Source organism: Ovis canadensis, chromosome 22, assembly GCF_042477335.2.
Source record: "Ovis canadensis isolate MfBH-ARS-UI-01 breed Bighorn chromosome 22, ARS-UI_OviCan_v2, whole genome shotgun sequence".
In the NCBI taxonomy this organism is placed as follows: Eukaryota; Metazoa; Chordata; class Mammalia; order Artiodactyla; family Bovidae; genus Ovis; species Ovis canadensis.
The window spans coordinates 39,469,662-39,491,656 of record NC_091266.1 but is presented as its reverse complement, the minus strand read 5'-3'; the positions used below and the strand labels follow the sequence as shown (position 1 = coordinate 39,491,656).

The following is a 21,995-nucleotide window of genomic DNA, read 5'->3' as shown; positions in this document are numbered from 1 at the left end:
CCATTGTTACTGCTATCTGAGAAATGAGATGAGAGAACTGAGCCACAAAGAGGCTACAGCCTACCCAGGAGGTGACAGGGCTGGGAGGCAAACCCAGGCAGTCTTGCGGGGGGTGGGTGGGGCTGGGGGTTAGATTCCTTTACCCCCACACCAAACCTTCACTTTCATCACAAACACACAAAACACACACCAGCATATACAGACCACACTACCTGTCTATACCACATCCCAGGTATACGCACAAACACAGGCTCTAAAGCACTTGAAAGCATTCACCGCCGTGTACATTTAGTTACCTCCTGCTCACCCGTACACACCCCTGTACAGACACACCTCGCAGGGTACACGCATGGCAGATGCTCAATCCCACAGACTTGAGAAGCCTCTGAAGAAATCCTGAGGTGCAGAACCTTGTACCTTTGGGGGACGGAAGGGGGCCGAGAGGGCAGAGGGTGGTGGGAGGGCAGGCCCTCCGGCCCTGGGCAAGCATGCTGGGACCCCAAGGCATCATCAAGAGACTAGCCACTAAGTGTGTAGCAGGCACTGCCTATGTAATCTGATTTCTCTTCCAGGTGGCAGAAGCTTCTGTTATGTCCATTTTACAGAAGAGAAAGTGGAGGTTCTGAAATGCTCAGGCTACCGAGCAGGTCAGGGGCAGGGGCAGGGGCAGGATTCAAGCAGACAATCTCCCAGCCGTCACCATCAGAGTCTCTCCCAGGAGAACAGGACTACCCCCTCCTCCCAGGCCCTGGCTCGGCCCCAGCTCCTGTCTCCAGGCCCAGGGATGTGGGCTCCCAGAGATAGATCTGGGTGGGGAGGGAAGGCTAGGGGGCAGAGGGGTGGGGCTGGGAAAGGAGCCACAGGAAAGGTGTCAGATGGAACTCAGAGGCCCAGGCACTGTAAGGGGCTGGTCTGGGCATCCTGCCCTCAGCTCAGGACCCTGCTACTGAGCGGGGGGGGTGGGGGTGGGGTTTCCTGAGTGGGCCTGGGGGAGGGGCATGGAGGGGGAGGGGCATCCGGTGTGGACCTAGGGTCAACAAGCCAGAGGGCTGGGCAAGCCCACAAGCACACAGTGTCACAGCCCCCCAAACCAGAGGCTGGCCTGAGACTCCTCCCTGGGAGAAGCTGTGACACCCGATTCTACACAGGGTGCTTCCTTTCTCCAGGCACATGCTTGGCTGTATGTGGCCACACACATACACATACACTCCGTGACACGTGTACACACAGCTCCTCTGGAAGAGTAAGTCAAAATCTGATCAAGAGGAAACAACCCGAAGACTTTTCTGGGGTAAATAATCACAGAAACAGCAAACACAAGGCCTCAATGTGTGCCAGGCAGTCCTAAGCACGTGACACCTATTAACCTGTTCAGTTCTCACACAACCCTGAGAGATCAACTGCACTCTTATGCCCATTTTACAGATGAGGAAACTGAGGCGAAGAGGCTGCTCTGGAGGCTGTTCCTACAAAGCAGAAGTCAACTCCCTTCAACCCACCTGCCTTTAAAAGCACCAGTTGGTAAGCCTTTCCTCACCAACCCTTCCCACTTTGGGCAGCCTGATCACCCACCATCAACCAGCCCTACAGAGTCCCCCTTCTTGGACCTTGTCTCTCCTCTGAGCCTGAGTTAAGCCTCTCCCAATCTGCCGTCTCACTCCACCGTACGCAGGGACAGTCATGGCCTTGTCTGCCTGTCCTGGCTTCCTGCATGCATTGCAGCAATTCAACATGACTAACACTTATTAAGCATCTCCAGTGTGCCAGACTCCAAGCTGTGCACTGGGGATGCCACAGTGACCAACAGTAGACAGGTCCTGGCTCTCGTGGACCTACAGTCTGGAGAGAAATAGGCATTTGTCAAGTAGTAGAGTGAGGAAGACACTAAAGTGTTCTGGAAGAAAGCAGGGCTTGGGGCAGGCTTTCCTGAAAGCAACTGTGAAGGATAATTATATGCACGTTCCTGTGTTGCAGAGGTAGCTTAGCGGGAGGGAGTGCTTCTGGGGGAGTGAGCAAAACACATGCAAAGGCCCTGTGGCTGAAGGGAGCCCAGCCCTTTCAAGAAGCAAGGATGGAGCAGGGACTGCAAGAGCAGCCTGGGGGGATTTTCTGATGGCAAAACCAGGGGGGCTGGGGACACACCAGCAAGGGCTTAAAGAGCAGGGCGAAGAATCTGGACTTTTTTCTGAGAGCCATAGGGAACTCCTGACGGACTTCTTCAGGGAGGCAGCAACACCAGGTCTGAACTGCTAAAAGGTCACCCTGCCATCTGGTGTGCAGAACGCACAGAGGAGGCAGGAAGGCACCAGGGGAGAAAACAGCGGCAGCCACGGGGCCAGGCTGGTCCTCGACTTGCCCTTGCTCCTCAGACCTAGCATCGTGCCTGGACAGAGCCAGCTCTCAGAAAATCACTCACCCATGGAACTGAATCTGTGTGATGCTCTGGAGATGGGGGGTGGGTGGGGACAGGGAGAGTCCTCCAAGTTGACGGCAGTCCACACTCCAGCCACAGGAGAGGAAGTGAACAGAGAACTGAGACAGCATGGGCAGCCCCAGGCCTTTATGGCACCACTGTCTGAGGAGTTTCCTAGCAGATTCCCTGGGTTCTGTTTCCTACAAATCCACGTCCCCAATTTAAATGGGGAGTGGCAATGTCCGTGACTGAGGATTGCCCCCATTGCCTCCCAGGGCGGTGTTCAGGCCTGTACAGATGACATGGGAGCCAGTGCTGCCCCGCTTCCCAGTTTATTCGTTGGGGCATCACACAAATTTTCATTTGGCCAAAGGATTCTGTCACTAAAAGGGGTGGGAGGACGCTGGACCTACATCGTTCATTTGTTCATCCGGCATTCACTGCGGGCCAACGATGGACCCACTAGTGAGTGAGACCCAACTTCCGCCCTTCAGAAGCCAAGCAGGAGCCACGCTGGGATCAAGGAATGAGGCTCCTTTGGCTCTGGCTGAACATTTGCAGCGCTTTGTTCTGTTGCCAGAAAGGATGTGAACGAGGATGTGAAAGGGGAGTCTACAAGCCAGTCTACAGAAGTGACTACAAGCGCCACCACTTATTGAACAGCTGCTCTGGCCCAGTTTCACACACATAATCACACCCACCCCACCCCACCAAATCCCTGCAGGATTATAATCATCCCCATCTTGCAGGCTATAAAGCTGAGACAGGAAGGTTAGGAGGTTACATCGACATGGAGTTCAAACTCTACTCGAAGTAGAGTTCAACTGGGTAACACTCAAGGCAGAGTTCAAACCCAGATCTGCCTGACATTCAAAACTCACACTTTATCCAGAACAGATGAAAAGGTAGGAGTGCTTCTTTCTTGGGGAAGAGAAGACAAGGGGACAATGATCTCCTTAAGGAATCAGAAGGGTTCTAGGTGGAGGCAGGGCCTAGGAATGGTCCAGTAAGCCGAGGGTGACATTCCAGGGATGGAGCTTGGATGAAGGCAAGGGAGACTGTGGTCTTGCCCGAGCCTGGACTTCCCATCTGCTAACAGGAGAGCCCATCCTAGAGATCTTGGAGGAAGCAGACCCATCCTTGACGTTGAGGGTAGGGGAAGGGAGGGGCTGTGGTCCCTCAGAGCACACAGGCAGAAGGCAGGCCTGGATGTGCCCTTGGGGAGCAACTAGGCGGACAGAAAGCCTGCCCAGGCTTCAGAAAGGAGCCCTCCCTCTCTAGCTAGCCCCCTGCTGCCTCTGCCCTCCAGCCCCATCCAGGGAACACTCCCCCTCTCTGAACCCATTCAGCTCCTGAGACCTTCACCCTGCTAGCGTCCCCCTCATCTCCCAGCCAACTCCTCTCTCCTGACCCCTTGCCACCTGCTCCTCTTCCTTCCTGGGCCCCCTCTTGGTCCCCACAACGAGCTCCCCACCTCAACCCTCCCCTCACCACATCCTTCTTCATCCACATCTCCCAAGACCCAGCACCTCTCAGAACGTAAAGTCTAGACCACACCCAACAATGGCACAATAAAACCTGGAACAAGTTCCCTGGACAAGAGAAACCATTTAAGTCAGAGACCCTAAAATCTCTGAAGGGGAGGGAATGCGAGAGAGTGTTGGGTCCAGCCATCACCTTCGGCTGCGGCAATGAGGTCGAGTAAATCGTGGGCTTTCCCCTGGCTGCACAGCGGGTGGAAGGCAGGAGCACTGAACTCAGGTCTAATGTCATCTGATGTTTAACATAATACACAGGTCAGGACATCAGGCAACATGGAAGACGGCTCAAGGAAGGTGATAACTTCTCTTTACAGCAGGGGAGGTAGACAGAGGAGCCTGGTATAAAGAGAGGTCAGTAAGGGGAGGCGGCCCTGCTAGGAGGAGTTGGGAGGCAACTTCTGGCTGCTTTAATGTCTTTTTTTCTTTTAATCAAGAACAAGGGATAATTTGATTGAGCTGATGAGTCACCTGGCATTTGGGGCTTAAGGCTGACCCATGTCCCCCAGTGGCTAGGGCCATTTTCCCTGCCTGATTAGACGGGACCTGGTGCTAAAGAACGGGAAGCAGCGAACCCCCAAAAGCTGCCTCCTACACCCAGAACCTAAAGTGGAGGCTGCTGCCTGGAGGCTGTGAGAGAGAGCGAGCGCATGGCAATGCGGACAAAGCCGCACAGGGACAGAGAGCAGGAAACCGGAGCCAGGGAGCCCACGGGACGTCCTCGGGGGTGGGACAGGTGCCCCAGCAGTGACAGCTGCCAGCGCCCAGGATGACGGGAACACAACAGGTGCAGAGGCCGGGGCAGGGACTGAAAGGGAATCTGAGAAAACAGCCTGGAGTTGGGCATCCCTTCCAGGTCCCAGGCCCAACGCCAAGTAGCCCTTTCTCAGACCCTCTGAGACTTCAACGCACCTCCTCCTGCTCCCCCGGTCTGGGCCTCAGGGCCAGCATGCCCAGCCTGGACTAGACAGAGGGGTCACCGTCCGTGCCAGGCAGAAAGGACAGAACAAGGAAGAACAAGGTTTCAGTTCCCAGAACACAGTGTGCCAGACAGAGCCCACAGCCACAGAGCCCCCAGCTGGAACCAACATTTGCCCATGATAAGATCTATGACCCCCACCAGGAAGGGTGGGTGCCTTGCCACCCACCTGCGTGGAGATTTGAGCTCTGATCTGGAGGTCAGATAGGCAAGCTCCTCCGCCACGTGACTGGGCAAGCTACAGAGCTTTCCCGAGGCCTGGGGCTTGGCTAGAAACAGCAACCGCTGATGATGTGGTTCAGACAGCCAGAGAACTCAGGAATCCAGGTAGGACCTGAAGAGGCTAGGCTCTCTACCCCAACCTCAGAGAGGAGAGACCTGGGATGTGCAGATTATGAGTATATAGTACACCAAGGAGAAGAAAGGGAGGACCGGCCTCCATAGGTAATGACCTTCCTCAGCACCATCATGGACCACTTTCTCAGCACTCCCCTTGCTCTCGTCGCCGTTCCAAGCTTTGCATGTGTTTTGGCGTGCTCGCCTTTCATGCAAATATCATCCCAGAGCACCAGGTGAAATGTGGGTTCTTCTAAGCAAGCAGAATAAACATCGTCCTTTGTCACCAGGTTAGCACTCTATTTTTGCTCAGGTGGAATAAATTTCAAAGCCATTCCAGTGATCACAAGTGATAAATTATCAGGGCCTGAATTCATAAAGTTTGGTCCCTAAATTATGACCTTGCTGAGGAAGGTGGGGAAGGGCAGACAATGAGACACTGAAGGGGCAGCAGAGAGATGGGGAGACCCAAGGTGACACAGGAGACGGGACACACGCGCTGGAGCAAGACGAGAGCCTCGTCCGCTAGGAATGTGTAAACACACTCGACTGATCCTGCTGGATTTCGAGGAAAGCTGGCAGCTGATTGCAGCAGGTTAAATCCCTCCTCTGCAGCCAGAGACCGCTCTCCCCCACCCTGCCCCTCCCCACCCCCTCCCCTGCCACACACTCAAACATGCACCTCCAGGCCTTGTGGTTCAGCCAGAAATCCCAGTGCCCACCCTTTCTGGTCTCAGCACCCAGATATCTGAAGCCCCCCACAGACTGGGAAGCTCCCCTATCCCACGCCTCCTGCAGCCCACCTTCCTGCCTCTGAGGAGTCCACTTTCTCAGACTCTCTCCTGCTTCATGCCCCTCCTAGATCCCATCTACTGTGGGATAGCAGAGTCCAGCACCAGCTGACGTGACCCTCACCTCGACTCCTATGCCTTGACCCTGCCTCCTGCTCACTGCCAGGGCCTCTCCTTTGGACATTAGCAGGCAAGAGAGGGTGATGGTGCAGGACTCCAAAGAGGCCAGGCTCTGGAGCACTACCAGAAGGGCCGCTGGCAGCCAGACCCCAAGGATCTGACAATACCAGATATTACTCAGTGCATCACTCAGAGGTTGCAGACATTAGGTGCTTCAGAGGTAGTGGTGAAGAACAAGCTTTTGAGCCAGACAACTTGGGTTCGTTCAAATCTCAGATATAAAACGTACTGGATGCCCGTATTATCAACTGAAAATGAGGTTCACAATAAAAGCACTGACCTCGTAGGGCTCCTCGAGTATGAAACACATTCCCATAGGTAGTGTGTTCAGAACAGGGTGGATGCACAGGAAGTGCCATGGCCGTGAGAGTGCTATTGATGAGATACCTACAGACCTGAGGTCGACACAAAGGCCCTATCATGGATGGGCCTTCAGGATGAGAAACCGGGACACGGAGTAGCAACAGGGAGATGTGGGATCTGACCTCAGGTCCGCTGGCCTCCAGAGCCTGCACTTAGGCCCTGCATGGGCCCCCCCCCACCCCCCAGGACAGAGGGCAGCGGCTACTGGCCAAGCAAATGGTCATGGGTGCAGCCCTGGTGAGGACCAGGCTGGTGACCACACAGGGCCCAGGATGCAAAGGAGGGGTTGGTATCCAGGAAGCCATCCAGCAGAACGGAGAGGCTGAAATGCAAGTCCCAGGGGCTGTCAGAGGGCAGGTGGGCACTGAAGTCCCAGAATCCCCTGTCCAAAGGAGAGAACTCCACCCCCAGCAGCTCAGCTGGCCACCTGCGGGCTTCTGCCTCTCAGAGTTCCTTAGTCCCACTGGGCTGGGCTGCCTCCCTCTCCTCACCATGACCTCTGACCTGGCTCCCCCTTACCCCATCAGTGGGAGCCCCAGTACCACCTCCTCCTGCTGCAGAAACTAGGTAGGAACTAAAACAAACAAGCATCCAGATCAATTAAGAAAATGACATTAGCTGCCGGCACCTTGAAACACCTGCTCTGAGCACACATAAGGGAGGGGCAGCACTGGGAACTCGGTGTCTAGATGCGGAAACTGAGGCCTGGGAAGTGGAATACCGCATCCAGTCAATATGCAGCTAAACTGAGATTTGGACACATGTCTAACCTGATATCAGAGTACCAGTGCTGGCCTCTCTGCCATGTGGCCTCTTGGAAAAACCCAGCTCATAAAAGCCAGAGAAAATGTTCACAAAAACATCTTACTGGATTTGCAAAAAGCCCCCATCAGGTACTAGAGGGCAGCTGCTCATCTCTTTTGGCAGATGACAGAAACAGAAGCTCAAGGAGACAAAAATGAATTGCAGAAGCTTAAGGTGCCAGAGCAGGGTCTGGAACCCAGATCTCAGACTCAGGAGCCCAGGGTGCTGGGCTTTGTCTACCACACAACACTGCCCTGAGAAAAGCCACCTTCAATTCAAAAAACGCAGCGTTGGTCAGAGGGGCCCTGGTCAGCAAAGGTGCAAATGTAAAATCTGCTTGATCCCAAGGTTAGCTGACTCTGGACTTTGGCTATACGGTACCCACAGGCACTATCCGACCCTGCCTGGGTCCCTGTACCACCAGAGACCTCACCCCAGGCAGGTGCTGGGCCCACCCCCACACTAGGGGGTGAACAGGGGCTCTTGAGTTTTGCAGACCAGAGCTTTACACCATGCACATGACCAAAGGGGAAGTGGGGATTAACACAGAGGGGCACCCACCCTCACAGGCCTAAGACAAAAACCTGAAAATACTCTGAAGAGAGAGAGGGGGTGGCAGGTCCTTTGGGGGAGCAGGGTCTCAGCTTGGTGCTTCTGTTCTCACAGAGCCAGAGTGAGTGGCTGACCTAAAGGCCAGCCACTGAACTATGCCAGCTCTGTGCCCACCGCCCGGGGCCATGACCTGGAACACAGGGGACCTTAGCCATGCTGGCTGCAGAGCTGAGAGCAAGATGCCCAGGCACGGTGGCACCTGTGAGTACTGGGGTCCATTCAGGGTGGGTCATGAGAGGCCTGAGACTTCCAAGCCCACTGAGCCCACAGACGGACTCAACTTCCTGCCCCTGCACTTCGAGCCCTTGGCCCTCATTCCAAACCCAGAATACCTCACATCGCATCATCAGTCAGCCCGCAAACAGGGGCTCTTGTCCCTAAAGGCCTGGGGATGACCACAAGCCTGTGGCTGCCTCAGTGCTGGCTTCTCCTCCTGCTGGAGCCAGAGCTCAGGTGCAGCCAATGGAAGGGGGCTGTCGGGACTATGGTCTTCCACCTAAAGAATGGCCCCAGAAGGGCAGCTACCCTGGGGTGAATGCAATAACAGAAAACCCCTTTTCCTCCCTGCAGCTGCTTCCTGTAGTTGCCCCATCTCCCAGTTTGCACCGTCATCCAAGGCCCCACCTTTCTTGCCTCTCTCTCCAGTTAACATATTCAGGCTTCTCCTTCAAGATGCCACCCCCTCCCTCCCTCCCTCCATCCCTCGAGCTGCTGGAGCCCCGGATCAGATAATCCACCAGCCACCCTAGCAATGCACGGAGTGGGCTTGCCAGCATCAAAGTTTAGAGGATAAAGCTTTCCCTGGGACCCAGGACTCCTGCAGTCCATGGTAAAACTGACCAAGGCCAAGGAAGGTCTGAAGAAGCCTGCTGGGGTTTGGGGAGACTCAAGGAGGGCAGCCTCTTACAATGTCTGCACAGGTTCCTTCCTCCTGGTGGGGGTAAGGCGCCAGGAGGTGGGTCAATGCTGCTCCTGGGCTGGGTCCCACTACTAAATGAGTGGGCTTCCCTGGTGGCTCAGACAGTAAAGAATCTGCCTGCAATGCAGGAGACCCGGGTTCAATCCTAGGGTCAGGAAGATCCCCTGGAGATGGGAATGGCAACCCTCTCCAGTATTCTTGCCAGGAGAATCCCATGGACAGAGGACCCTGGTGGGCTACAGTCCATGGGATCGCAAAGAGTCAGATACGACTGAGAGACACACACACTTTAGGCGAAAAGAAGCAAGGATCTCTCTCCCCTCTCTAAAACAATGCCCCAGGCCTCACAATCTCAACTCTGCTTAGCCAAACCCACTTCTCCTGCCCAGAAAACAAGTGTTCTCAGTACCAATTAAGGGATGTGGGCTACATAAGCCTTTGCTTGGGGATCCATTTTTACTAGTCATGACACCACCTCCATAATAATTCTCTGTGTGACCTGGGGCAAGTCAAACTTCTCTGTGGACCACAGTTTCCACGTCGGTAAAATGGATGAATTGGACTCGTGTATCTTCAGGATGTGGGAGGGGAATCATTTAGGGAGAAGCAATCAAGGATCTCCACTCCCGCCTTACCTCTCCCAACCCTGCTTTCCACCATGGTCTAATGGAAAACCAAGGACGGGCCAGCCAGCACGCTCCAACTTACTGCTTCTCAGTCTTCTTCCTGACCCCATCCGACATGGGCACCGCCCCAGGGTTCTGTGGCCTGCCTAGTTTACCCCTTCAGTTCCACCAACCAGGCCACACGTCTGGTGTCAGCCTGGATTCCCCATGTGGGCCATCACCGTGTCCTTCTATGATCCATGCCCTGGCTACTCCCACAGTTCAGGCCACCAGCATCATCCTGACCTGGACAGTTCTTCTAACAGCCTGTCCCCTCCTCAGGGCTGCAGGCTGATCTTTCCACCTGACTCATCAGCTGGGGCACTGCCCAGCTCAGAGCCCACAGTGGATAAGCTCAACCCTCCTTTGGGAAGCAACCGAGGTCCCCAGCCCATGGTACCTGGCGTCACCTCAGGCTGTGACTTCCCCAGCCCCAAGCAGCCACACTCTGCACTTGAACCATGCGTGCCCCAGAACACAGCTGCATCACACAGGTCCGCGGCGCTCTCCTCTCCCTGGAGTGCCCTGCACCACACCAGTCACTCGAAAACTCCCACCTTGACTTCATCTCTCAGCTTGGATGGCCTCTTCCTCTGAGGTCATCCCAGCACCTCGGGGTGTTGGAGAGACTAGGCCTTCTGCCTCCAAGGCACATCCATCCATTCGTGCAGGCCCAGTCCTACAGTGATGCCAGGGTCCTCTTCCCATACTGGGAGCAACCTGAGAGCAGGCAGGTGTCTTTTTAGCTCTGGGTCCCTAGCACCTAACGTGGTGGGTGCTGGGTCTGCTCAAACTATATTTTATGAAGGAAGCAAGAAAAGGAGAGGAATTGGAATATTGAAGGAAGAGAGGCCAAGGCTAACGGTGAGGGGTTTTACTTGATCCCCTCTAACCCTTCTCCAGGCTCTAGGCCTCAGCCCAGCCACAATGCCCCAGGCAGGCCCAGTGGCACTGGAAGGTCGCAAACTGCCTGACCCATGATCTCACATTCCCCGGGGGGCCCTCCTTGTTCCCTGAGTTCTACTGGCAGTACAAGCCAGTGCTCACTTCGGTAGAAACAGCCAAGAAGCGGAGCAGCCAGGTGTGTCCAGGAACACTGAGGAACCACAGCCTTATCTGACCATCTTCCCCGGAGGCAGCAAGAGAGCAACCACCGGCCCCTAACCACAGGCTGCAGGCCTGTGCTAAAAACCACACACCTGGCTCCTGCCCAGCCTCTCCCGCATTAAGGCGGCAGGGAGATGAGCCCCTCCAGCTCGTTTGCATAAACCATTTATAGCAGCGCATTCAAAACCCACGCCATCCAAGGAAAAAGCCCGCTGCCATTGCCTGTGGCTCCCCAGTCCGTCCTTCTCCTTCTCTTCTACTTTCACGGCAGGAAGCTAAGCTGGGAGGAATCTCTACCCTGGCTGCCCCAGGCAGCGGAGGAGCTAAATTTTCTCTCCACACTGAAGGAGAGTGATGCGAGAACTCTCTCAGGTGTCAGGGACTTACAATCAGCAAAGTTATGAGCATCCGTGAGCTCATTCAGTCTTCTCTGGGATGCAGAAGGCAGGTCTTGTTGGGCTCCATTTTATAGAAGAGGAAACTAAGGTTCAAAGAGGCTGATTTGCACAGGCCACACAAAACTGCTAAGTGACCGGAATGGATGCTGTGGCTGACACCCCAGCATGTGTTGTGCTCCAGGACGACAGGGACTCTCCACCCTGGCTGCACATTAGCATCACCTACGGAGGTTATAAAGCTACGGATGCCTAGCTCCCAACTCCAGACCAATTAATACAGAAACTCTGAGGGTGGGACCCAGCCATGCGTGCTTCTAAAAGCTCTCCAGGTGGTTCTAATGTGTATCCAGAGTTGCAATCCATCAGTATAAACCAATCATAATGGTTCCATTCCCCATTGGGTCAAGTAGGGCCAGGTGACCCACTTCTCGCCAATGACGCATAGTAGGGAATCTGCAAAGTCCCTCTGAGAAAGGTTTGCTGCTGCTGCCGCTGCTGCCAAGTCACTTCAGTCGTGTCCAACTCCGTGTGACCCCATAGACAGCAGCCCACCAGGCTCCCCCATCCCTGGGATTCTCAAGGCAAGAACACTGGAGTGAGTTGCCATTTCCTTCTCCCGTGCATGAAAGTGAAAAGTGAAAGTGAAGTCGCTCAGTCGTGCCCGACTCTTCACGACCCCATGGACTGCAGCCCACCAGGCTCCTCTGCCCATGGGATTTTCCAGGCAAGAGTACTGGAGTGGGGTGCCATTGCCTTCTCCGGAAAGGTTTGCTAGCTCCTCAGAAATACAAAGGGCTTCCCAGGTGGCATTAGTGGTAAAGAACCACCTGCCAATGCAGGAGACGTAAGAGGTGCAGGTCCTATCCCTGGGTTGGGAAGATCCCCTGCAGGAGGAGATGGCAACTCGCTCCAGTACGCTTGCCTGGAGAATCCCATGGACAGAGGAGCCTGGCGGACTACAGTCCAGGAGGTCGCAGAGTCGGACAGGACTGAAGTGACTTAGCGTGCACGAAAGCAGAAACACATCCTCTAGATGTTGTTGGGTCTGACAGTGGTTTCTGGGCCTGCCATGGCCATGTCGCTACCAGCCCCAAAGGAAGCCAACCCATGGATGGCAGAGCAGAGAGATGGAAAGCATGTCATCTCCCACCTCATCGTTGAGCCCAGACTCCACCAAGCCTGACATCCACCCAATCCTGGGCCTCCTGTGCCCTGAGATAGTACAGCCTGCTGCTCAGTGTGTAAGCCAGTCCAAGGCCACGTGTCTGACTTGCAAGCAGAACCCCAGGACAGGAGCAGTCACCTGCCCCATATCTCCCACCCCCGTCATGCCCTCTTAGACCATGCACTGCAGGAGGCATAACTGAATGAGGGCCCCACCCTGGAGCTCTGAAACCCACCCCCGGCCTTGCTCCACCGCCTTGCCTCCAGGAGCCACTCCCAGCCAATGACTGCGTGCGGCAGGGAAAGTAAGGCAGGCCCACTCCTGGGGCCGTGGGACTCCTCTGACCAGTGACTATGAGGATTCCCCAAGGGCCCTGAAGAGCTTTCCTTAGACTTGCCCTGCAGCCTAAAATGTTTCTGCCAAACTTCCTTCCTCACCTCTCTTCCTTCAAGCAGGCTCACCAGCACTGAGGTCTAATGGCTCGTCCAGGCTCTCCTCACTTTCTCCCTAGTTTTCGTCACACAAGCATATCCTCTGATAATTTTAAAAATTATTTCTGCATGTTTACTCACCTCTTGATGGTCACTGAATAATACCTGACCTGCCTAACAATGGACCTTCACCACTTCATGCCTGGACCACCGTGAGAGTCTCCTAAGTGGGCATCCCGCCTTTGCGTCCCCTTCACCCATCCCCAACCCTTCGTACACTAGCCATGCTGCCCCCCACCCCCACTCAGAAACCTTCATCACTTGGGAGTTCCCCGGTGGCCTCCCACCAGCGATTCGGGGCTTTAACCGCCAAGGGTCAGGCTTGACCCCTGGTCAGGGAACTGAGATCCTGCAGGCTGCACAGTGCAGGCAAAGAACAAACAAAACACTTCAATCATTTCTCATTTCTTACACCATCAAGTTTAATTTCCTCTGCCTTTCTTTATAGGCAACTGCTGACTCAGACCTGCCCCACCACCCAATCCTATTGTTTCACTTACAGGCCTGGAGGGCTGCCCCATGTGGGAGCAACGCTGGCTATTAGTAGAGCAGAAATGATTGACACAGCTCATTCCCAATGAACACTAAAGCTCCACAAGATCTGAGCGCCAACTCTACCCATTTCCACAGACTTTTTGGTGGCAAAGTCTCCCTCAGACTCCCACTTTTTTCTTTACCTGTCCCACCACTATGGAATATTAAACAAGAGAAATACATTTTACACACAAACAGTCCTCCATCAACAAGAAGCAAATTCAATGACTGTTACAATAATGAAAATAATTATTCAAAATAATAACAATATTAGCAAGAAGATGATAAAGCTGAAGACGGTGTGATGATGAAGAAAACAGTAGTGATAAAGTATGGAGAGCAGGAATAAAAAGTATTATAACAATATGATCGTGATGATATAAATACATATTCAGCAGAACTGACTTCCCCTTGACCCACTGCCATATTAACCAAATTCCTTTAGCAACTGGATTTGGTTGCTAGTAACAAAAAAACAGAGACAATACAGATTTTTAAACACATAAGGTATTTCCTCTCACATAGAAGAAGTCTGCATGTATGCAGCCCAAGCTGAGGGTGGCAGCTCTGCAGTCATCAGGGACCAGGCTTCTTTTATCTTTCTACCCCACCAATCCACAAGACACTCCAAGGTTGCCTCCTGGTCCAAGTTAGCTGCTGAAGCTCCAGCCACCTTGTCCATATTCCAGGCAGGAAGCAGAAGGAACACAGAGAACCAAAATCAAAGGAACCACACCAGCTATCTGCCCCTCTTTAACGATACCTTACTCAAAGCCAGCCCAACAATTCTAATTTACATTCCATTGACCAGAATGTAGTCACATGGCTAAACCAAGATGTAAGGAAGGTGGAACATTCAGTCTTTTCACTGGACACATTGCCACCCCAAATAAAAACAAGGTCTCAGCCACACTGATGAGCTCCATTCCCTCTGGAACACAGGACTGATACCACAGCACATAGACTTCGAAACCAGTGGGGTGTTCCCTGGTATCTCCGTGCACCTGCTGCTTCCAGCTGAACTGTATGCATAATACAAGAAGTTGTTTATGAACTTGTTATGACAGGTTGAGGTGCTGGAAAACTATGTAATTTATTTAAATATTACATAAAATGTAACAAAAGTCTCTTTTAAGAGAATGAAAAGAATGAATAAACAGAAAAGCCACAGGGAAAAAAATTATTACAAAGCACATATCTAATATACCACTCAGAATACCTAAGGGCTTCCCAGGTGGCACAGAGGTAAAGAATCCCCCTGCCAGTTCAGGAGACACAAGAGACATGGGCTTGATTCCTGGGTTGGGAAGATCCCCTAGAGAAGGAAGAATGGCAACCCACTCCAGTATTCTTATGTGGAAAATTCCATTGACAGAGGAGCCTGGCAAGGGTCACAACGAGTCGGACATGACGGAGCACAGACCTATACACAAATGTTCTTAGCATCTTTATTTGTGATAGCATAGAATTGAAAAGAACCCAAATGCCCATCAATAGGCGAACAGATAAACAAACTGTACACCCACACCATGGAATATTACTAAGCAATAAAAAGGGAACAAACTATGGATATACACCACAACGTGGATGTATCTCAAAATAAGTATACTGACTGAAAGAAGGCAGAGGAAAAGTGGGCATGTTCGATATCATTCCATTTACACGGAATTCTCAAAAAATGAAAACTGACAGCAGATCAATGAGTACTTGAATCTGGGGGTGAGAGGCGGAGAGAGGGGGTTTCTAAAGGCACAGGAAACTTTTCAGGGTGATGCAGATGTTCATTAACTTACAGGGCTAATGGATTTATACGTATGTCAAAACGCATAAAATTGCACATTATTATATACGTAGTATACATATGTGTCTACTATACTTCAATAAAGCTGGTTTTTACAGTCTTTTAAATACGGATATGAGAGGAGGGAGGGGTGGGGAAAGAATATTGTTGTTCCTATTAAAAATAAGTTAAATCATTTTCCTTAAAAAATGAAAAATAGAATTATCATAGGATCCAACAATTCCACTTCTGCATTCATACCCCCAAAGAATTGAAAGCAAGGTCTTAAATGGATATTTGTACACCTGTGTTCATAACAGCATTGTTCACAAGAGCCAAAAGATAAAAACAAGCAAGTGTCCATCAACAGATGAATGAATGAAGAAAATACAGCAATGAAATATTCAGCTTTAAAAAGAAAATTCTGACATATGGATAAACTGGACATACGGAAAATTCTGACATATTAGTAACTGGCTCATTACCAAGTGAAATGAGCCAGTCATGAAAGGACAAATATTCTATGATTCCAATCATATGAGGTACCCAGTGTAGTCAAATCCATAATGACAGAAAGTAAAATGGTAAGCGCCAGGGGCTGGGAGCAAGAGGGAATGAGGAATTACTGTTTAATGCACGTGGAACCACAAAAGACCTTGGAGAGCTAAAGCAGTCTTGAGCAAGGAGAGTAAAGCTAGAGGCATCACACTTCTTGAATTCAAACCATAACATACCTAAAGTAATCAAACAGTACGTAAGATACTGGCATAAAAACAGACATATAGACCAAGGAAACAGAATAGAGAGCCAACAAATAAATCCAAGCACTTATGACCAACTGATCTTCGACAAGGGTGTCAAGGGCTTCCCTGGACTTTCCTGGTGCGGTGGCTAAGACTCTGTGCTCCCAATGCAAGAGGCCCAGGTTTGAGTCCTCGTCAGGGAACTAGATTCCACATGCTACACTAAAAGAATTCGCGTGCCACAATGAAGATTGAAGACCCCACACAGCCCAGCTAAGAGCCAGTGCAGCCAAATAATACACAAATATTTTAAAACACATCTGTCAAGCGCCCACCGTGTGAGCCAGGCACTGGTGGCAGCAATACAGTGGTGAGCAAGCCAGGCAGTAAAAGCAACCCCACTTCTGAGTATTTATCCAAAGGAAATAAAATCACTATCTCAAAGAGCTGTCTGCATTCCCATGTTCATAGCAGCACTATTCACAACAGCCAAGACATGGAAACAACCTGTCTATCCATAGATGAATCAGTAAAGGAAATGTGGTACATATACACCACGGAACATTATTCCACAATATCATATTCCTTTTTTAAGAATGTTATCCCACCATTAGGGACAACATGGATGAACCTAGAGGACATTATGCTAAATGAAATAAGCTAGACAAAGACAAGTCCTGCATGACCTTATTTATATATGAAGTCTTAAAAGCCAAACTCATTCTTCAATTAAAAACAAATAAATTTTTTAAAAAATAAAAGGCAACTCCAAAAAAAATAAGGTCAAACTCATTAAAGCCGAGAGTAGATTGGTGGCTGCTAGAGACTGAGGGCTGGAGGAAATGAGGAGATGTTGGCCAAAAGGTATATTACTCTTATAATTTAATAAACTCTTTCTAAACCATCTGTTGTCGGTGATAGTGGTAGAGTTTAAAACGGTGACAAAAATGATGAGGAGGGGACGTCTTTGGTCGCTCAGTGGTAATGCAGGAGACTCAGGTTCGATACCTGATCCAGGAAGATCCCGCATGCTAAGAAGCAACTATTAAGCCTGGCAGTCACAGCTACTGAAACCCGTGTGCCCTAGAGCCTGTACTCCGCAACAAGAGAGTTGCGCCAGGTCACCACAACTAGAAAAAAGCTCACACAGCAACAAAGACCCAGCACACTCCATAACAAAACAAATAAAATTATTTTTAAAAATGAGGAGGATGCAATATGATGTCTGTGACAGGGGGATCCAAAACCACACCCAGGTTCAGGAGGAGGATTTGGGGTCTTCCAGAGAAGTCTTTAAGGGCTTCCTTAATTCCTCTGGAGGGGAACCCAACCCAGCAGCCCCCAGAAGTATGAGAGATGCCATCATTGATTCAACCTACTCCCTCCTTCTTAAAACGCCCTGTGGGCAATTAGTGGAGAGGAGGCCACTGTGAGGTGCCCCCATGGAACTTAGCAATAAGCTTTCCCTGAACTGTAGTCTAAGAAATTGGTTGGTCATAGATCAGGGCATGCAAAGTTACCCGCCAAAACAAAACAGCCCCAGACCTGGTGGCTCTTACAGAAGACATGACTGCAGGAATCAACAAATCCAAAGCAAAGACGTGTACATTAGCCACCAAGGTGTCAGGGGAGAGGGGTTTCACCAAGGCAAACCATGGTGGGGCCCGTGGAGCACAGTCAGGGAGATGATGCCCTGCCAGGCTGGTCCAAGTGTCGGGTCCACCTGGCAGACATTCCTCTTAATGAAGTGGCCTGGGCAGGGTTCAGAGCCCAAGGTCATTCAGTCCTCAGATTGGGTCCCCAGCTCTCTGTCGGGTGCCAGGTTCACCCGGCACTTCAGTAGCTTTCTGCAGGGGGAAAATGTGCCAATAGTCGACACAGTCTGTTTCTATGGGAAGTAGTAAACTGACTTCTGATTTGATTCATGGGTTTTTGTGAACTTGATCAGATGAGCCAGGAGTCCCCAGCCCTATCAACTCAGGTAAGACACCTTGGAGATGGTAATTTGGGGCCAGTTCAAACCAAGAGTACTCACCTGGGACTGACCCATCTGTGTGGTCAGCAGCCTGTCCTGCCCCATTGCTCACCATCTCCAAACTTCCAATAATAAACAAGAAACACTTCTTCCTTACTGAGCTCTTACTAGCCACCAGGTCCTTAGCCACATGACCTTCAGCTATGACTTCATTTAATTCACACCATAGCCCTGTGAGCTGGAAACTAGAATGCCTAGTAACTGATCAAGAAATCCATGTCTGGAAGATCAAGAGAGGTGTCCAAAGTCAAGATCCAAGAGTCAAGATTTGAACCCAGATTTGGCTGACCCCAGACAAGTGTTTCACAACCAATGTTGTATGGATCCTTCACACCAGTGTGGCCTGATGTTCTTGTTTTAAGAAGCAGATCCTAGGCACTCACCCCCATGATTTACTAAACCAGGTTAACTGGAGGAGGTGGGGGATAGGAACCTGCAGATTTTCAAGCTTACAGGCAATCTGTAGGCCAATTAAGGTCTGAGAACCACAGCGCTACGCCATATCACGACCTCTAAACCCTACCACCAGGACCTTCCTCGGCCTCTCCAGCCCTCTGCTCTTCCTCGGCTCTCTTCCCATTGCAGCCACAACCTCTCCCCTGAGTTTAAAGCTCACACGTGGCCTTGCCAACCCAACGACTCGCCCAGAATGCCTTGGGGCTCCTCTGACATCCCCAAACTCAACCCACCCTCTTCCCCTCCAACCCTCCCCTCCTGTTCGGTGTCCTGTGGGATCACCACCCTTCCAGACACTTGAAAACCCCGGCACCATCTCTGATCCCTCCCTCTCCCTTACCCATACCTCCATTCATGTACCAGTGCTGCCAGGCACACCTCCTAAGTGTGTCTCAAATGTGTCCCCTCCTCTCTTTCACCAAAACTGCACTTCAGTTTTTGGCATCTGTCCCCCCTCACCCCAGACAGCTACACTCCCATCATAACTGGTCTCCCTGCTCCCACTGTATCCCTCTTAAATCCACCCTCCATGGACCAGCTAGAATGAGCTGTCCAGAAAATGAATCTAAAACCTTTAATGGCTCCCACTGCCCAGAGAGGCCCCCCGCTTGTGTGGACATTGGCCCATCTATCATCGCCCTTTGCTTTCAATGCTGAGTTACTATTTTACTAGGTGATGGTTTGCTCTTGGCAACGAGATGATCTTTTGTAAATGAATGCCTCACTAACCGCGTAGGAGCAGATGTTCAATGTATCTTCATACACAGCCTTGGATACAAGCACTGGCATTACTGCTAAGAGAGCAGTGACTGGAATGTTCATAGTAAACAATGCTCGGTCTCCCGGCCCCATTCCCCAGCACCAGGGGCTTCTGGTTAGGATTTCTCAGGCCTGTGATTTCTAACACTTCTCTTTCCTCTTTCAGTCTCAGGAATTTCTACACTGGTTAGTGACAGCTTCCTAAGTCCCAGCTGTGTGGTCTGTGTAAGAAGAATAAGTGAATAAATGAGAAGTTATTTTAAAGGATGTTGAGTGGGGTGGGGAGGTTCCCTGTAGAAAGAATATCTAAACACGCACTTGGTGGGTTTCGAGTAGGGACCTGGGTCGAGCAAAGGAAGCAGATCACAGAGTCCCAAGGCTGGCCTGAGTGCGCTGTGCGGCTCAGAGGTCAGCAGCCCCCTTGCTCAGGTTACTGGGTACAGACATTTTACATATCATCATCGAGTTCATGTCATTCTTGCAAAGATCCTCACTGCTCCATCTAGAGCCCTGGGTTTTGAAATCTCTGTCCATAATTAGTAGCGCAGCTAATAAGTGTCAGAGTCAGGACTAGAATCCAAGTTCTGCCTCTAAAGCTCATGCTCTTGCAGAGAAGTCTTAAAAAGACCACACCTTCTAGGGCAGAGGAGCCCTGCACACAGGGAGGGATAGTAACCCACCTAATGAGCTGGCTCCACAGTCCAACACAAGCAAGGAACACCCCCCGATCTCTGTTCATCCAAGGCCCACCCTGCAAGATGCCCAAAACACGGCTGAGTCTCCAGGACAGGTGGGAGCCCAGAGTCACAGGGACAGCAGCAGAGTAGGGACCAGCACCCAGCTCTCCTGGACCCTCGGCCACCTCTCCCTTTCCTCCCACCAACCACTTCCTTTCTTCCCTGCCCCTGCCTCTGTGCTCAGCTGCTTCCCAAGAAGGCTGGGGAGACTCCCAGACCTCAGACCACTTCCAGCCAGATTCGTGAGCCCCCACCCCACCATGCAGCCCCGCCCCCACCAGCTGCTAGACTCAGGGTGCCCTGGAGGAGCAGAGAGACCTGAAAGCCGGAGAACCAGGAGCCCTGCTTTCCAGACCTCCTCTGCTTCGATCTGCCCTGTGACTCTGAGTTGGTACCCTCTCCTTTACTAGCCTCAGTTTCTCCCTGTAAAAGGGCAGGAATGGACACTATGACCCCAAGCCTCTCCATCCCTGAAGCACCGAATGTGGCTAGCATCCTAGGGCCAAGTTCTGGGTCACAGGCACCCTGGTGACCTTTGGTGGGGCCACTCAGGCCACACCCTGGGGAGGGGGTGCAGCGGGGCCTCCCTAAAGCCCCACTGCCTCCCAGTAAAAAACAGTGAATTTCATTCCAAATAAGGGAACTGAGAGCACAGTTCCCAGCCACGGCCCAGTTCCGGCTGGTTTATGTTAGCTGGACAAGACTAAACAGACCTTCACAGTCTCAGTATTCAGCACTAAAAATGAAAAAAACGACTGTTTGTCTCTGGATCATGGGGTGAGGGAGAGGTCGGTGCTCCCCTAAGGCCCCCTGACAGGCTTGGCAGACTTGGGGGTGCAGGCCTTCTGGAGGTGGGGGTGTCTGAGGAGGGGCCCTAGGGAGGAGAAGGGTTTCCACAGGCAGCGATGCGGGGCAGGCATGGGGGAACAGCGTGAGGGGCTGGGGTGGAGGGGGAAAGAGGCCCTTTGTGTCTGCAGTGGTGGGATCGTGCAGAGGGGGGGCCAGACAATCGAACAAAGAGAGGGGGAGAGAAAAAAAGAAATGCAGAGGAAGATGGGTGCAGCCAGCCACCAGAAGACCTTGGGAGGCTCCTCTTACCCACACCCACCTGCCAGGGATGGGTGACCAGGAGGCTAGGGGGAGGAGAGGGGCTCCACTTCCTGGATAATTTGGGCACCTGCTCCCAGCGGCCCCACCTGCCTCCCACAGTGTGGACACCACAAACCTGAGATAAGAATTTAATTATTTACAAAACAGAGAAGGCTGAAGCTGGGTTGCCTTCCTGTTTTCCCACTGGCTCCCTCCAGATCCACGGGCCTTTTACCTAACTGGGCAGGGCCTGCCCCTGGATCCCTCCATTCCTAGGCCAGCTCCTTTTACAAAGTGCTTTGCCATTGCAATCTGACGACCCCAGGGGGCTGGCAGGCACCACAGTTTCCATCTTAGAACCAGCACTCAGGGAGTGACAAGTACTGCTCAAGGTCTTTGGTCTGTGGACGCAGAGCTGGTGGTACCCACAGCTTCTGAATCCTCCTTCAACCTGATAGTCAAGGACACTGAACACGCCGTCACTGGCCAGCTTGGCTTTACTGCACAAACACAGGTGGCTCTGGCTGCTCCATCTGCTACCTGCCCACCCACCTAGAGCTAGCCATCTTTATCCACACTTCCCACCATTCCTCAAAGCAAGTCGCTCCTCCTGGAAACCCTCCCAGACTGCACTCAGCCTAACTAACTACCCTCCTCACCTGGGATCTGCCTCAGCCGCAGTGATCAGCACCATAAGCACTATGAGAGCAGGATCATGTCTGTTCTGAGGCTAACACAAGGCCTTGCACCCAGGAGGCACTCAGAGAACACCTGTGTCATCAGGGAATGAACACACAAACCATCACTTCCATATTGCTCTCCCCTTCTCTTGCCCCAGGGCCTGGTGTGCAGAAATGTCATTTCAACAAAGAAAAGAAAGTGAGGCTGTAGCAGCCCTTAAGAGCCCATAGAAGAAAAGTTTGAATTCCCGAGAATCAGTCCATCCTTGCATTCATTTCAAAGTATCTTGCAGGGCTTCCCTGGTGGCCCATTGGCTAAATCTCCACGCTCCCAATGCAGGGGATCCAGGGTTCAATCCCTGGTCAGGGAACTAGATCCCACATGCTGCAACTAGAAGAACTCGCCTGCCGCAATGAAGAT

The 21,995-nt window shown here is 51.9% G+C and overlaps 1 protein-coding gene across 1 annotated transcript in view; it reads right to left on the bottom strand.

Annotated features, from left to right (window-relative positions):
* Positions 1-21,995, bottom strand: part of NEURL1 (neuralized E3 ubiquitin protein ligase 1) — a 74,360-nt gene that overhangs the window by 33,080 nt on the left and 19,285 nt on the right. The gene's annotated exons all lie outside the window — the stretch shown is intronic.